This window comes from Onychomys torridus, chromosome 5 (assembly GCF_903995425.1).
Source record: "Onychomys torridus chromosome 5, mOncTor1.1, whole genome shotgun sequence".
NCBI classification, from domain to species: domain Eukaryota; kingdom Metazoa; phylum Chordata; class Mammalia; order Rodentia; family Cricetidae; genus Onychomys; species Onychomys torridus.
The window spans coordinates 6,797,121-6,813,596 of NC_050447.1; the positions used below are offsets into that span (position 1 = coordinate 6,797,121).

Genomic DNA, 16,476 nt, shown 5'->3' on the forward strand with positions numbered 1-16,476 from the left:
TGGCAGCCCGAGGAACCACCCAGCCAGTGCTGGGTCCTTCATTGTGCTGCAGAAAAGAATTTCAGGGCAGTTCAGGGTGGCAAGACATTGTTAACCTTTTTAACTATAGGAAAGAGGGCTGGAGGTAGAGCTGAGTTGGCAGAGCCCTTGCTTAGCATGCACAAAATTTCAAGTCTAAGCCTTGCTGGAACAGAATGGGACAGCACACCCATAAGCCCCAAGCACTTGGAAGGTGAAGGCCATCCGGTTATATAGAGGCCAGCCTAGGATACAGGAGACCTCATCTCAAACAAACACACACAAACAAAAGTACTAGTATGTTGCTACCCCCTCGACCAGCAAGGAAGACGCAACACTGAGCTCTTCTTTCTGCAGTTTATTCAGGAACCTTGAACAATCTTCTGACCCCGGGGGGAGCCCTCCCTCAGCCCTAATAGCCTCTGGGTAGCCAACCCTAAACCGCCACAAGGGCATCGCAGACAGGTCCAGGTATATGGAAGCAAGCCAGATCCTAAAGCCAAGCCTAATATGGAATTGTTTACCACTGAGAGCGTTCACCATCGGGAAGGTGGAAGGCAGAAGCCAGCGCCATCTCTAGGGTGTGGCACCAAGCTCTCTACACTAGTAGGTAGTATATGCAGGCCAGTGAGATGGCTCAGCAGGTTGCCATGACTACTGCCAAGGCCGACAACCTGAGTGCCATTCCCAGGACCCACAAGGTGGAGGGAAAGAACTGATTCCTGAGGCAAGCATGAGTGCACACACACACACACACACACATACACACATACATGAATGCAATAAGAATAAAATTTTAAAAGATATAATGTATACTTTAATCAGAGGCAGCCCTCAGGACAGAAACGGGAGGAAGAGGGCAATAGAACCAGGACATGGGCCAGGCTGCTCAAGAAACTTGTACCTGAAATATTTGTTTGATTGTTTTTGTTTTTTTTGAGACAAGGTTTCTTCTTGTACCTGTGGCTGTCCTGGAACTCGCTCTGTAGACCAGGTGCCTCAAACCCAGAGATCCACCTGCCTCTGCCTCCTGAGTGCTGGGATTAAAGGTATGCACCACCAAGTATTTTAACGATAGCTACACATATGATTTTGTGGCTTGGGAAGTTCCACTGCTCAGAAGATGTTATTTACAGCCAGGTTCAAAGTAAACTAAAGCTTTAAAACCAAGTATAGAACCATGATTTACTTATTTCTCTTCTCTTAAAGAATTCCTTTTTTAAATGATGTTGTAAGGTGGTATGATACAGTGCTTTGCTCAGAGTTAAGGAAGAGAGAAGAATGTTGTGACAGTTAATTCAAAGGTCACAAAGGCCTGGCTCTGAGAAGCACAATCCATTCATTGCTGCAAACATTCTTGTGTGAGACATCTCTTAAAGAAGGGAATATTATTTCTTCGGGAGATCTTAACTTTGTTGTAGTAATTAACTCTGCAGCCACTGGGAAACAAACTTTTCAGACCCCAGAGGGATGGGATCTGTCCCTTCTTTAATTTTCCCTGGTCTTCTACCCTGCCTCAAGGTTGGTGGGGGAGGCCTATGGTCCCGGAACCGGGCAGGTGGAGGAAGCATGACGGCGAGCTGAAGCACGGGCCGTGAGACGACGCTGTGTCAAGAAAAGGGGAGATGGCGCTGGAGAAATGGTTCAAGCCCCACACGGTTAGGATCCCTGGTTTTTACACAGGCGACCCCGGGTTCAACTCTCAGTGTAGGAACATAAGGTCTTTGGCTGGCTATAGTGGGGACACTCAGGAGGAGGCAGAGGCAGAGGCAGAGGCAGAAAGATCTCTGTGAGTTCCAAGACAGCCTGGTCTACATGGAGAGACTGTCTCAAAATAAAAACAAAATTTTAAAAATAAATAAATAAATAAAAAAGAACAGAAAACTTAAAAGAACAACAAAGGGGCTGGATGGGTAGCTTGCACCTTTAATCCCAGCACTCAGGAGACAGAGACAGATTTCAGTGGGTTCATGGAGGCCAGCCTGATCTGCATTGTGAGTTCCAGGACAGCCAGAGCTACATCATGAGACCCTGTCTCAAAAGAGACAGAGAGAGAGAAGAAAGAAAGAGAGAGAGAGAGAGACAGAGACAGACAGAGACAGAGACAGAAACAGAGAGAGATGCTATCTGCTATTAATTCAGAGGACCAGTTCCCAGTCCACATCTTGGGACTTACAACCACATGTAACTCTAGCGCCACAGGAGTTGACACCCTCTAGTGGCCTAGGCAGGCACTGCACTCATGTGCATACCACCCCCACCATGGACACATTAAATAATAATAAAATAAATCTTAAAAAAAAAAAAAAAAAAAGAGGAGGCCTGGGGATGTGACTCAGTTGGTAGAGTACTTATCTAGCATGTATGGATCCCTGGGTTTGAGACCTAGCATCACATAAACTAGGAGTGCTGGTACCCAGTCCACACTCAGAAAACAGAGACAGGAGCATCAGAACTGCCAAGTCATCCTCAACTCTACAGTGAGTTTAGTACCAGTCTGGGCAGCAAAGGAAACGGGAAACAAAGAAGCACCCCCTCCCCCGCGCCCGTGTTAAGGCTTTTTTTTTTTTCTTCTTCTCTTTTTTGTATAAGCTTTCTATTTAAAAATTATTTGGGCATTCAAGTTTTTAAAAACCCCACACCCTCACACTACTCTACCTTTGTGAGTTTTCTACACCCTGAGCAGAAATGTAACAGGCCTCTACCAAAGGAAGTAAAATGTGAAACTGTCGGCCCAGGTGCCCTCAGATTGCGTGGACCCATACCAGCATGACAGGACTTTGGGATGAGTACACTGTTTTCCCTGCTGCTGTTGGCGGCAGACAGAGTCCTGCATGGCGGGTGTGTGCAGCCTGAGGAGTTCTAGTCCAGCAGACCCAGATTTACGCTGCTGGAAAGAATTCCAAGAGGGCTCGGTAGGAAGAGAAGCTGGAGCTTATTAAAAGCGTTAATGGGCACAGCTTTCTCAAGCGGGGGAGCTCAGTGCCTTAACAACTGCACATATGTTTTTTTGTGGCTTTTGAAGCTACATCACTCAAACAATGTAATTTACAGCCAGTTCCAAATATTATTCAAAGTTTAAAAATTATGTATAGGCCAGGTGTGGTGACACACCTTACACCTTCAATCTCAGCCCTCGAGAGACAGGGGCAAGCAGATCTTGTGAGTTCCAGGCTAGTTTAGTCTGCAAAGTAAGTTCCAGGACAGCCAGGGCTATACAGAGAAGCCCTGTCCTCTGGGTGGGAGGGTGGAATGGGGTAGAATACGTGTGTGTGTGTGTGTGTGTGTGTGTGTGTGTGTGTGTGTGTGTGTGTAAATTGGGCTTGGGAATGACACACACTTGGTTCCAGCACCGGAAAGGCTAAGGAAGGAGAAGGGTCATTGTGAGTTCTGGCTAGCCTAGGCTGTGTAGCAAGGCCTGTTTCAAAACAAAGAGGACCAAGAGATGGCTCAGCAGTTAAGAGCATTTATTGCTCTTGCAGAGGATCTTGGTTCAATTCCCAGAACCAACATGGTGGCTCACACCATCTCTACTTCCGTTCTGGGGTCTCATACCCTCATCTGGCCTCCATGGGCACGTGGTACACAGACATACATGCTGGTAAGACACTCATAGACATAAAATGAAAATAAATAAATCTTTAAAAAACAAAACAAAATAAAAATTTTAAAAACTTAAGTACAAAAAAATATAAACTAGTTTATCTATTTCTCTTTCCTTAAAACATCCTCTTTTGTAAATGAAATTGAATGGTGGTTTATGAGGTTCACTGCCCAGGTTTACATTGAGAGATGTGCACCAATGAGGTTAAACCCAAAGGCCAGTTCTTTTGCCTCTACGCTGTCTGAGATACATACCTCTTAGAAAAAAATAAGCATGTGTCTATACATCCTTTCCTTTCTTTCTTTCCCTGGCTTGTGTCAAAATTCTTGACTCTCAGCCAGCAAGAAACAAGCCACACCCTAGGGTGAAGGGCTTCCTTCCTTGTCCTTCCCTCTCCCCCTCTCCCTTGCCTCACTCTGGCTTGAGACAAACCCCAGGAGACCTGAAAAATCATTGTGGTGCACCATTCACCCATGATGGGCACCTTAGGAGGTCAGGTCATGGCATCACTTGGAAGGCCTGCAGCCCCAGACTCCCCTCAAGCCCTCAGCCTGGAGACAGTTGGAGAAGACATTCTTGGCAACCTCAGAATCCTAACATGGGATTGCTGAGGCAGAGTGAGTGGAACAAAAAGGTGATATTTAACTCATCCTTTTCTTCTCCATCAAGGTGTCTGATGGCAAAAACAATCACCACAGTCACAGGGATGGAGTCTATGACTGAATTCAGTGACAGAGGACTTCCCTAAACAAAGCTGTCTGCCTGCCTGCAGCTTCTGCTGAGGGCCCAACCTCCAACTGCAAAAGCAATGCTAAACCACCAGCATAGGCCGAGTCTGGGATGAGAGGGCAGGCACTTAGTTACCTGAAAGCAGATAGTCGCTCCTGAGGCCTTTCTATCATAGAACAAATTAGTTTCACATTTCAGCTGTGCATTGCCCTCCACATCTGCAGTGAGTCTCCCAGCTCCATCTGTGAGCTTAAAGAAGGCCTTACTTAATAGCATGGTATTCCACACAAAACATTATCTTTGGAAACAATTTTATAGAAAAAAAAAGGAGCAATTTCTCGTATTAATGGAACTCACTAGTCTCACTACATAAATCATCAGTCAAAAGCAACTGGCCTAACAGAACGGAGGAATGTCTTCCTGAAAATGCCGTGTGATGTCTGCATCTGAGCTGGGGGATGTGGCTCTCTGAAATAGCTCTTTCTGCCATAAACATAAAACATAGGATCGCCCTGGTGACAGAAACCTGGAAGGCCACTCTGATGCTCCTAATCAACAACCATTTCTCAAAGGTTTTGTGTCTCATTCTTGGTCTATACTAAGGACTTAGTTCTCTTGGGCCTAGCAATATGGCCCAGCAGTTAAGAGTGGATACTGAGGGGCTGGAGAGACGGTTCAGCAGTTAAGAACACTGGCTGTTCTTCAAAGGACCTGGGTTCAATAGCCAGCACCCACATCAGACAGCTCACAACTATCTCTAACTCCAGCTCCAGGGGTTCCAACACCCTTGCATGACATAGACGCAGGCAAAACACCAATCCATGCTCATAAAATAAATAAATTATATGAGTGTTTACTGCTCTTGCAGAGGACCTGAGTTCAGTTCCCAGTACCCATGTAGGTTACCTCACAGCTGACTGTAATTTGAGCTTGAGTTCCAGGGAATCTGACACTTTGTTCTGGCTTCCATGGGCACTACAGCCACGTGCACAAATCCACATACACACACACACACACACACACACACACACACACACACACACACACACACAATTATAAATAAAATAAAAATAAAACCTAAAAGACTTTGTTCCCAAAGAATGTTGAACCCAGAGGATCAGGCTAGTCACATCAGCCTGGAAACACAGAAAGTAACTAGAGAAAGCATCAGGAGTTGACAGCCAGCCTTGGCTACACATAGAGTTTGAAGACATCCTGGGCTACATAAGGTTTAAAAAGTAAAATAAAATAAAAATAAATTACAAGTAATTTGGGTGTTGCTGATTTGTTTATACTTAGCTAATCAGCATTGTCTGGTCCCAGGCATTTGATGCTTTGCAAATATCTTTACCCTTTAAAAGTCAAAGTCAAGTCCTGGCAGAGCTAAGTGAAACTTGAACTTCTCAAAACTCAAGTCCAGAGAACCTAAAAAGCTTTGAGTCTGCACATGGCCCCAAACTGATGTTGTCACATATGGTTTAGAAACCATGCCACCAAAGAAGACAGCGATGTTTTCCTTCTGATGATTAATTCTTCTCTTGCTGAAGGTTTCTATTTAATCACAAATCATATTTAATAGTTTGTGACTTTGACCAGATGGCTTCGAGATTACACTGCATTGGAATGCAAGGCTACAAGCCAATGCATTTGGCCTCTTCATTCTGAAACATTTTTCACTGATCAAATGAGATAACCAGTCATCACATAACACAGACACATTTACCCTCACTTATCCAATTAGAGTGTTCAGCCAAAGGTCCTTGAAGAACTCACAGTATTTACTGAAAGAGAGAAGAGGCCAGCTGAATGGCAGTAATTAAACACAAGCTTTTCAGTCATCGAGACCTGAGTGTCCAGGGTCTTGACCATAGCCATGTTATCTTGAGTTATCTCTATAACATGAGATAATAATGTGAAAATGTGAGGACTGACTCATGATGAAACATATGTAAAGAGCTGGCACGTAAGTCAAGGAGCCACTTGACACATAGCGTGTGGCCACTGAGCTTCCACTGCTACATTCCCCAAGTCCCCTTTACTGCATTGAAAAGCCTCCTTGGTTGGTTTGGTTTTCGTCATGTAGCCCAGAATACCTTTGAACTTGTTATGTCCTGAAGCTGGCTTTGAACTTCTGCTCTTCCTGCCTTCACTTCCCCTTGTGTGACGTGTGTGCCTGGTCCCGAAAGTCTTTTATAAAAGATGAAAGGTGGAAATGGGTGTTCCAGAGTGTGGATAAAACTCATGAAAGCATCTGTGGGACAATATCAGTTTTGTTCACCTGTATGTATGTGATGAATGTGCCATGTCAGAAGCACAGATAAGTACATATATGCCATTCACAACATCAGAATGTATTAGCAATGAATTCATAAGCCACATTGGTTTTGTTGGCTGTAATTAATCAGGTAATCCCGATTTCCCTTGATACTGTGGTCACTAATGTTGTTGGGGGTTTGGGTCTGTTTTGGAGGGGACTGCCACCCAGCTTCCAAATAAATCACACATGGAGGCTTATTCTTAATTATGAATGCCAGGTCTTAGCTTGGCTTGTTGCTAGCCAACTTTTCTTAACTTTAAGTTATCCTGTCTACCTTTTGCCTCTGGGCTTCTCCCATGGTTACTTCATCTCACCTCTTTAAATACTGTTTTTGGTATTTTACTCTTTTGTGGGGGCCTGTCACCTAGCTTCCAAATAAATCACACACTTGGAGGCTTATTCTTAATTATGAATGCCAGGTCTAAGCTTGGCTTGTCTCTTGCCAGCTTTCCTTAACTTATCCCATCTACCTTTTGCCTCTGGGCTTTTCCTGTTCTCTTACTTATGTAAATCTTTCTCTTACTCCAAAGCTTGTTGGTTGTGTAGCTGAGTGACTGGCCGCTGAAGTCCTCCTCCTTCTTTGACTCCTAACTCTCTCCTCTTCTTCCAGATTTCTCCTTCTATTTATTTATCTTCTCTGCCTGCCAGCCCTGCCTATCCTTTCTCCTGCCTTGATATTGGCCAGTTCTTTATTAGACCATCAGGTGTTTTAGACAGGCACAGTAACACAGCTTCACAGAGTTAAACAAATGCAACATAAACAAAAGTAACACACCTTAAAATAATATTCTACTACACACTAGCAAACACAATATTTTTTATTTGAATCCTAGTTACTATTATTAACTCTCAGGTCACATGTTATACATCACAAAGAATGTCTACACAAAGTTAAAAGGAACAAGGAGAACTGAGTACACGGTTGTGTGTGTTAAGGAACCCGCTGCCAAGTTCAATTCCAGAGTTCAGTTCCCAGGATCCACATGAGTGAATAGACTCCCACATTCATCTCAGAGCTCCATATGCAGTCTTTGAGAGAAATGATGCCCCATACCCACTCATCCGCCATGTTTTCTTTAAAAACAAAAAAACAAAAAAACAGAGAAACAAGAGTCTGGAATAATATGAATTTACAACATGCCCCCACGGTTGGACATGGTTGTGCATGCCCGGTGGGACCTAGTCACTTCCAGGTCAAAAACGTCTCGAGTGACCAAGACCCCATGGCTTTGTGTGGTTGTATAAAGTGCAACCATGTGATCTACGTGCATTCGTGGAATAGCCACATGGGCCTGTGTGCGCAGGCACGGCCCAGCCTTTATAAGCCGCCACCATGATTCCTGGCTCCATCTTTACTCATGTGTCTTTTCCACAGGCCTGTGCACATCTGTCCCTCTCCCTTATCTTAATAAAACTCTTGTTAGTGGATTCCGTTGTGTTTTGTGATGTTTGCTTGCAGGGTAAGAGCACCTCAAATAACCAACACCTGGTACCGTTACTTGGATGTGTTGCATAGTAAAGTCCTACAAGATAAAACTTACCATCTTGCAGGATGTTCCAAAGGGAGATAAAACATTACATTTATAGAAAACTCATTAAGACTCAGGAAGTTAAAAAAAATTCAAGGCCTCAGGAAACACCTGAAATTGACCAGATGAACCAGGCCCTTTCACCAGGCTATAAAGTACATGTGACATCTCTACTAAGAATGGGTTCTATTGACAGAAAACAAAGATAAAGACAAATGTGTAGGGAGGGAGAGTCTGGGATAAACAATAATCTGGGGGATTCAGGTGTGGTCTGACCCTACAGATAGCACAGCTCACCGGGCTATTAACAACATCTACTCCAGCCTTCTGGGTAGAAAACAGGTATCCACATCCCTCCTGTTGAAAAGACAAGCCTATATGTTTAACATTCCTGGTGTTCCCAAATGCATATCTGTGCGTACAAAGACCTCATGCCCTCTACAATTTGCAAAGTGGAGTCATCCGGGCCAAAGCACAGCTGAAGTCACTGAAATGAATGATATGTGGCACTGGTTACTGGCACTGGTTACTACAAGAAAAGCTCATGAGGCACGGCCATGACTGCCTAGTAGCAGAGAGCTTTATTAGGAGGAAGAGGAGTTGGGGGAGAAGAACCAGGCCTGGGAAAGGAGCACATGAAGAGAGAGGAAAAGAGGGAGGGAAGAGGAAGCAGAACAGAGAGAGGGTGGGGTCTGAATCATGGCTCTTCAAGGCACAGGTGGGCCTACAAAGCCACACCATGCGTGCGCAGGTTGTGTGACCACACCGTGCCTGCGTGATCACAAGGGCACACTGAAGACATGAGACACAAGACCCCTTGTCTAGCTCCTGAACTATGCATGTACAGTCATGCAGCTGGAGTGGGGCAGAATCCTAACAGTCGCTGTCACTATGGAGTGCCTTAGAGCAGGGTGCAACCTAATGTCCAGGTTGGGCTTTTGTTACATTTATTGTTTGTTTTCTTAGTAGTACATTTACATGACTCAAAATTCAAAAATACTAAAAAACATATAGTGAAATATGAACACTAAAAGGGCCCCTCTAGTTCCCATACAACTGTTAGGGTCCTCGAGAAGTCCCATGAAAGACCACCAGACACGATGCAGTCAGAAAGTGTGTTTACTATTTGGAGAGTAAAGGACCAGCATGCTGGGGCCACACATCCAACACAAAGGCAGAAATGGTGACCCCCAAGAAAAGCTTGCAGACTCTTTTATACACAACTAAGGGAATTCTAAGAGCAGTGTGATCATTCTACCTAGGACTGGATTACCCAAGTGGCAATCATATTAGTACATTTCTAATTGGTTAGGGCTAGCATGGGTGGGCTAGGGCTATAGTTTCTCCATTCTTGGGCAAGTCTGGATAGTCATAGGCTTTGCCCTTATTTGTAGTACCTGTGTGTAGGGGGTGAGGGGGGTTGGCCCAGGCTATGTGTAGTTCCCCTTGTTTCAAGAGGCAGGAACTGAGGCCTAGTTCTTAACTGAGTTATTAGGAGTCTGTCATGGTATTTGTTGGTCTTCTCAACAAGTTATACATTTCCATTCTACATAAGGCAAATAAAGTGCACACTACTACACATCCTTCCAAAGATACCTTACACATCATCCTATACACTTTGCTTTCACCATGAATACAACATACCTTATATATCATTTTATACCAAAATGGCCACGGTTTCCATATTTTGTTTAACTTGTCCCTTTCTATACTTTATTTAACTGTCCCTTATTAACAGAAAATTGGGCCATCAGTGGTGGCACACGCCTTTAAGCCCAGCACTTGGGAGGCAGTGACAGGTGGATCTCTGTGAGTTTGAGGCCAGCTTGGTCTATAAAGTGAGTTTCCGGACAGCCAGGGCTACACAGGGAAACCCTGTCTTAAGAAAACCAAAAAGAACAAAAAAGAAAGAAAAAGAAATCTTAAAAAGAAAGAAAGAAAGAAAGAAAATTTGTGATATGGCAGTTTGATGAGAATGGCCCATGAGTTCAATGTTTGAATGCTTGCATGGTCCCCAGTTGGGGGACTATTTAGGTTTAGGAAGTGTGGCCTTGCTGGAGAAGATGTGTCACTGAGGGTGAGTTTTGAGTTTCAAAAGTCCACACCAGGACCAGTCTGTCTGTCTGTCTCTGTCTCTTTCTTTCTCTCTTTCCCTCTCTCTGCCTGCTTCCTATAGATAATATGTAAGCTCTCAGCTACTGCTCCAGGGCCATGCCTGCCTGGCTGCGGCCATGCTCCCTGCCATGATGATCATGGACTAACCCTCTGAAACTGTAAGCAAGGCCCCAGTTAAATGCTTTCTCTTATAAGTTGCCCTGGTCACAGTGTCTCTCCCCACAATAGAACTGTGACTAAGACACGGGGCCAGCAGAATGAGTCAGTGGATGCAGGCACTTGCTACCAAGCCTGGTGGCCCCAGTGCTGTGGATATCGCTCTGTGCAAATAAAATGCTGATTGGCCAGTAGCCAGGCAGGAAGTATAGGCAGGACAAGCAGAGAGGAGAATGCTGGGAACAAGAAGGCAGAGGTAGAGATATTGCAAGCTGCCGCCATGAGAAGAAAGATATAAGGTACTGGTAAGCCACGAGCCACATGGCAAAGTGTAGATTAATAGAAATGGGTTAATTTAAGATAGAAGAAGTAGATAACAAGAAGCCTGCCACGACCATACAGTTTGTAAACAATGTAAGTTTCTGTGTGTTTACTTGGTTGGTTCTGAGCGTCTATGGACCTGGCAGGTGAGAGAGATTTGTCCTGACTGTGGGCCAGGCAGGAAAACTCTAACTACACCGCAGCCTGCTTTTGTATTGCTGTGATAAAACACTGACCAACACCAACCTAGGGAGGGAAGTGTTAGTTTGACTTACAGTTTACAATTTGTCATCTAGGGAAGCCAAGACGGGAAACCAGGGCAGAAACTGAAGTGGAGACCACAGAGGAATGCCGCTTACTAACTCAATCCCATCATTTATCTATCTTTCTTTTTTGTTGTTTTGTTTTGTTTTTTTCAAGACAGGGTTTCTCTATGTAGTTTTGGTGCCTCTCCTGGATCTTGCTCTGTAGACCAGGCTGGCCTCAAACTCACTGAGATCTGCCTGGCTCTGCCTCCCGAGTGCTTAATGTATCTTTCTTATACAGACCAGGCACATCTGTCTAGAGATAGATGGTGCTGCCCAAAGTGGGCTGGGTCCTCCTACATCAACTTACAATTAAGAAATTGACCATAGACACCCCTATGGACCAATCAGACGAAAACAATTCCTCAGCTGAGGTTCCCTCTTCCAAGATATATTGAGTTGACAACAGTTGAGTTAGTCATCACACCTGAAAAGCCTGAGTCTGAGCTTCCGAACACACACGGTGCAAGGAGAGAACAACCCCTGTGGACTGTCCTTTGATTTCCACACATGCACCATGGTGCATCACTCACATAAACAAATATAAAAAAATTAATGTAATGTTTTCCCATTACAAATAATATTGCAACAATTAGCCTCATGTAGACATCATGTAGTGTGTGTGTATTTGATATACACATCTATAGGATAACGTCTGTATGTGTGTGGAATGAACTCTAAGAAAAAGACCTGCCATGTTAAAGAGTTTGTTTGTCTGTAATTTTGGTGATGATTCATAAATTCTTGTCAATAGAAGTTAAACTATTTTATTTTCTAATAAATAGTATATCTGAACATTCTTTTTTAAAAAATTTTTTGAGGACTAATAACAGACTGAAGGAAGGCTCAGCCAGCCCAAGTGACCCTAAATGCATCCAGGGATCCTTGGCATACCACTTTTTTTTTCTTTTTTTCTTTTTTTTTTTTAGTGATAAGCTCCATACAGAAGGAGACCTCAGAGAGGATTCTTTTGGTCTCCATGGCAACACTTACCTACTTAGAAGCCTCAAATTATTGTTCCTAAGTTACAAGAGTAAAATCTCAGGATTAAAACATTCTTCCCACTCTATGTTTTAAACAGGAAAGCCATCAGGAAGCTCTGTGTAGGAACACAGTGGTACCCACTCTGAGGCAGTGCTTCTGGGTCGCTTGGCCTAGGATTAGCGTCTGTTTGCGGTTTGTTTCCTGGTGTCTGAGGTTGCCTTCAGTTAGTCCCTTTGTTTTCCTTCCTGACAAAATACATAGAAGGTGTAGGGAGGAGAGAGGTATTGTGAGTTTGCCTTTAATCTTAATCTTAATCTTTCATCTTAAGTACAGAACTTGGTTTCTAGCATGACACCTTGTATCTTAGGTGTGTTTTCAGTTTATTTTACAGTTAATTGTTTTGAAATGGACTGTTTTCCAAAGGGGGAAAAATCTGTCTAGTCTGATTTTCTATTGCACTATTAATCAGGAAACATGACCTCAACTGACCTACTGGAACCTCCAGGAAGCCTAGGTAAACGTGTGCATTCTTGGCTATTATCACTCAAGGGGGCTCTTTGGTTACTTTTCTGTGGCTGGATAAAGCACCATGACAAGTCTATTTTAGGCTTACAGTCCCAGAAGGTTAGCGCTCCTGAGGGCTGAGAGCAGGCATAGTAGCAGGAGCAGCTGAGGGCTGAGAGCTCATGTCTCAAACCACAAACAGGAAGCAGAATGAAGCCCACCCCTAGTGATACGGCTTCCGTTAGTAAGACCACACCTCCTAAACCTATGAAAACAGTGTCACCAACTGGGGACCTATTATTCAGATCTCCAGGAACTTGGGGGAACAAACTACCACAGGAGGAGTCTGTGTGACATGCAGTGTGTGTGTGTGTGTGTGTGTGTGTGTGTGTGTGTGTGTGTGTGTAAGGGCAGGTGCAAGTATGTCTTGGAATGAATAAGAATGTCAGAGGACAGCCTTGGGTATCAGTCCTCACCTCCCACCTTGAGAAAGGATCTTTGTTGTTTTCCTCTGGCATATGCCAGGCCAGTGGGCTTGTGAGCTTCTAGGGATTCCCTAGCTCCATCTCAAATCTCCCCTTACAGACACTAGGGCTATGTATCCAGCTTTTTTTTTTTTTTTCTTAAAGCTTTTACTTTGAAACATCATGGAAAAAAGTTACAATTATACATGGAGAAGAAATACACACCACCACAGAAGGAAAACAACACAATTGTAAGCTGTCTTAGGGTTTCTGGTGCTGCAACAAACACCATGAACAAACAGCAAGCTGGGGAGGAAAGTGTTTATTTACACTTCCACACTGCTGTTCATAACCAAAGGAAGCCAGGACAGGAAGTCAAACAGGGCAGGAACCTGGAGGCAGGAGCTGATGCAGAGGCCATGGAGGGGTGCTGCTTTCTGGCTTGCTCAGTCTGCTTTCTTATAGAACTCAGGACCACCAGCCCAGGCACGGCACCACCCGCCATGGGCTGGGTCCTCCCCCTTTGATCACTGATTGAGAAGACCTGATGGAGGCATTGTCTCAGTAGAGGCTCCTCCTCTCTGATGACTCCAGCTTGTGTCAGGTTGTCACAGATCCAGCCAGTGCAAAAGCAGTGACGCCTGTCAGCTAGTGTTGAAACTGAAGATGGTCCAAGGGCTGAAAGAATGGGTCCATAGTCCTCTCCTTTCTCAACCTCTCCTCCAACAGAACCCACACCAGCTTCCTCATCATCCTTCTCCAGGGCAGCCATGTCTTCATTATCCTCAGATCTCCCCCTCCTCCATGCCCTCACCCACAGGCCAGTGCATAAAGCATGCTTGGCATACATCAGATCAAACTTGTGATCTAGGCGAGCCCAGGCCTCAGCCATGGCTGTGGTGTTGCTCAGCATGTACACAGCCCTCTGGACCTTGGCCAGGTCTCCACCAAGTACCACAGTGAGAGGCTGGTAATTAATGCCAACCTTGAAGCCAGTGGGGCAGAAGTTCACAAACTGGATGCTGTGCTTGGTCTTAATGGTGGCATTTGGGAACCACATCACCACGGTACAGCCGGCAGCAAGCCATGTATTTACCATGGCGAGGGTTGCATTTCACCATCTGGTTGGCTGGCTCAAAGCAGGCATTGATGATCCCTGCTACAGAAAGCAGCTCCTGGTAGACTTTTTCAGCAGAGATGACAGGGGCAAATGTGGCCAGAGGGAAGTGGATGTGAGGGTAGATACCAGGTTGGTCTGGAATTCGGTCAGATCTGAATTCAGGGTCCCATCAAATCTGAGGGAAGCAGTGATGGAAAACACAATCTGGCTAATAAAGCTAAGGTTAGTGTAGGTTGGGTGCTCAATGCTAAGGTTTCTACAACAGATGTCATAGATGGCTTCATTGTCTACCATGAAAGCAGAATCAGAGTTCTCCAGGGTGCTATGGGCGATAAGGATGGAATTGTAGGTCTCAACCAAGTAGAGGAAACCTGAGGTCTGGGTAAATAGAGAACTCCAGCTTGGACTTCTTTCTGTAATCAACAGAGAGCCGCTCCATCAGCAGGGAGGTGAACCCTGAGTCCATTTTCCCCACCAAAGCTGTGGAAGACACTGAAGAAGGTGTCTTGTCACTCACTTGGTCTTGTCACTTGGCATCTGTCCATCTGCTGGATGTTCCAGGCAGTAGAGCTCCCAGCAGACAGTGCTGATTTGGACAAGAGCCTGGCCAATGTGGACAGAGATGCACTCTGTGTGGTAGCTGTGGGTAAGAAGGCAAGGAGGACAGAAGCAGACACTGGGTCCCAGCTCCTGTTCCCAACAGCCAAGAGTTGAGGTAAGTAACAATCGTATCCAGCTTTTGTGTGGTTGCTGGGGATTCTAACTCATGCTTGTCTTCAAGCATGCACAGCAAGGGTGTTTATCCACTGAATCATCTCCCCAGCCTGATAAAAGTCCCCCTAAGATGTCCTTTAAAAATATCCTACATGCACTAGGCACTCACTATGTAGACCAGGCTGGCCTCCGACTCAGAGATTCACCTGCCTTCGCCTCCTGAGTGAAATTAAAGGTGCATGCCACTGTGCTTGGCTCTATGCTGTTATTGTACAAAATTCATCTTTGAATTGTGGATAACTCAGTAGTTTCTGCTAAAGGAAAGTGGAAAAATAAAAACAAAAGGAATCTACTACATGAAAATAGCTTAAATCAGTTACTTGCTGTGCTTGAGAACAAAAATCCTAATGTGTAAATCGTGCTTTTCACCTGTCGTAGCATTATGAAGCACAGCTATAGAGACGGTGCCTCACTATGTAGTCAGCACACCCACACATCTTTTTAAGTTCTCCAGGCACACACTTGGAGTCAAAACTTGAACTATAGCCAATGAATTATTTACAACCGTACTAATCACTTTAAAAACTAGCAATAACCACTTCAACAAATACACTTTCATGGATAATTGTTCAATGAAGCTTAGGACAAAAGACTGTTCCAGTAATCAAAATACCCTTCCAAAGGAATTGTGACTGTCTTCTGATGGCTTTGGGGGCTCCTTCACAGGAGGGGATTCAGGCCTGGTACAGGAAACCTGGCTATGGGGCCTGTAGGCAGGGTGGCCTCAGGTACTGTTGGGGAACCCACAGAAACAGTTGTGCTAAATGGTCATGCTGTGGAACTGCCTTCTTAAGTATTTCTGTTTACTTCAACTACTCTCAGCCCTGGTCAGGGAAAGTTTTGTGTGCGGTGGGTAGCAGTGAGTGCAGATAAATAACTTGTTAGAGTGCAGAGAATAAATGGCTGTTGTATGCTCAGCCCTAAATGAGACATCTGCATCACTCCAGGGCTCAGGGAGCATCATGTAGGAAGAGACAAAATGTCAGAGGTGGAGAAGAGGGAGGAATACTGTGAAATGCTCTTTTCTGGGTCTTCTGGACTCAGCATGACCATTGTACTGGTGAAGTCATAGTAGCTGTGTTACCTGGACAAGATCTGCTCAAGATCACTTTCATCGACATCATGGATAGTGAAGATGCTCACAAGGTCCCAACTCTCTGTATGAATCATTGGCAGTTGGTGTTTGCTGTGCGAGGGTAGGGGTGTCATTTTTTTTCCCCAGTGGTGTAGACACAAGTAACTTGTCAATATGCCAATAAATAATCTACTACCCCTGCTAATGCAAACAGCTTAATTAAACTCAGCAGCTCTCTCTCTCTCTCTCTCTCTCTCTCTCTCTCTCTCTCTCTCTCTCCCTCCCCTTCTCTCTCTCTCTCACACACACACAGACACACACACATTAAAGACATTAAAGAGGAGACTTGTGTGGTTCAGCAGGAGAGGGAGATGCTAATGAGGTGAATAGAATCGAAAGACATTCGAATGAGGCATGGTGGTGCATGCCTTTAGTAGTCAGGAGGCAGGGGCAGGTGGCTT

The 16,476-nt window shown here is 44.7% G+C and overlaps 1 pseudogene; it reads right to left on the reverse strand.

Annotated features, from left to right (window-relative positions):
- LOC118583852 overlaps positions 1-16,149 on the reverse strand; it is an 88,940-nt pseudogene extending 72,791 nt beyond the window's left edge.
- Between the last annotated feature and the right edge of the window lie 327 nt (positions 16,150-16,476).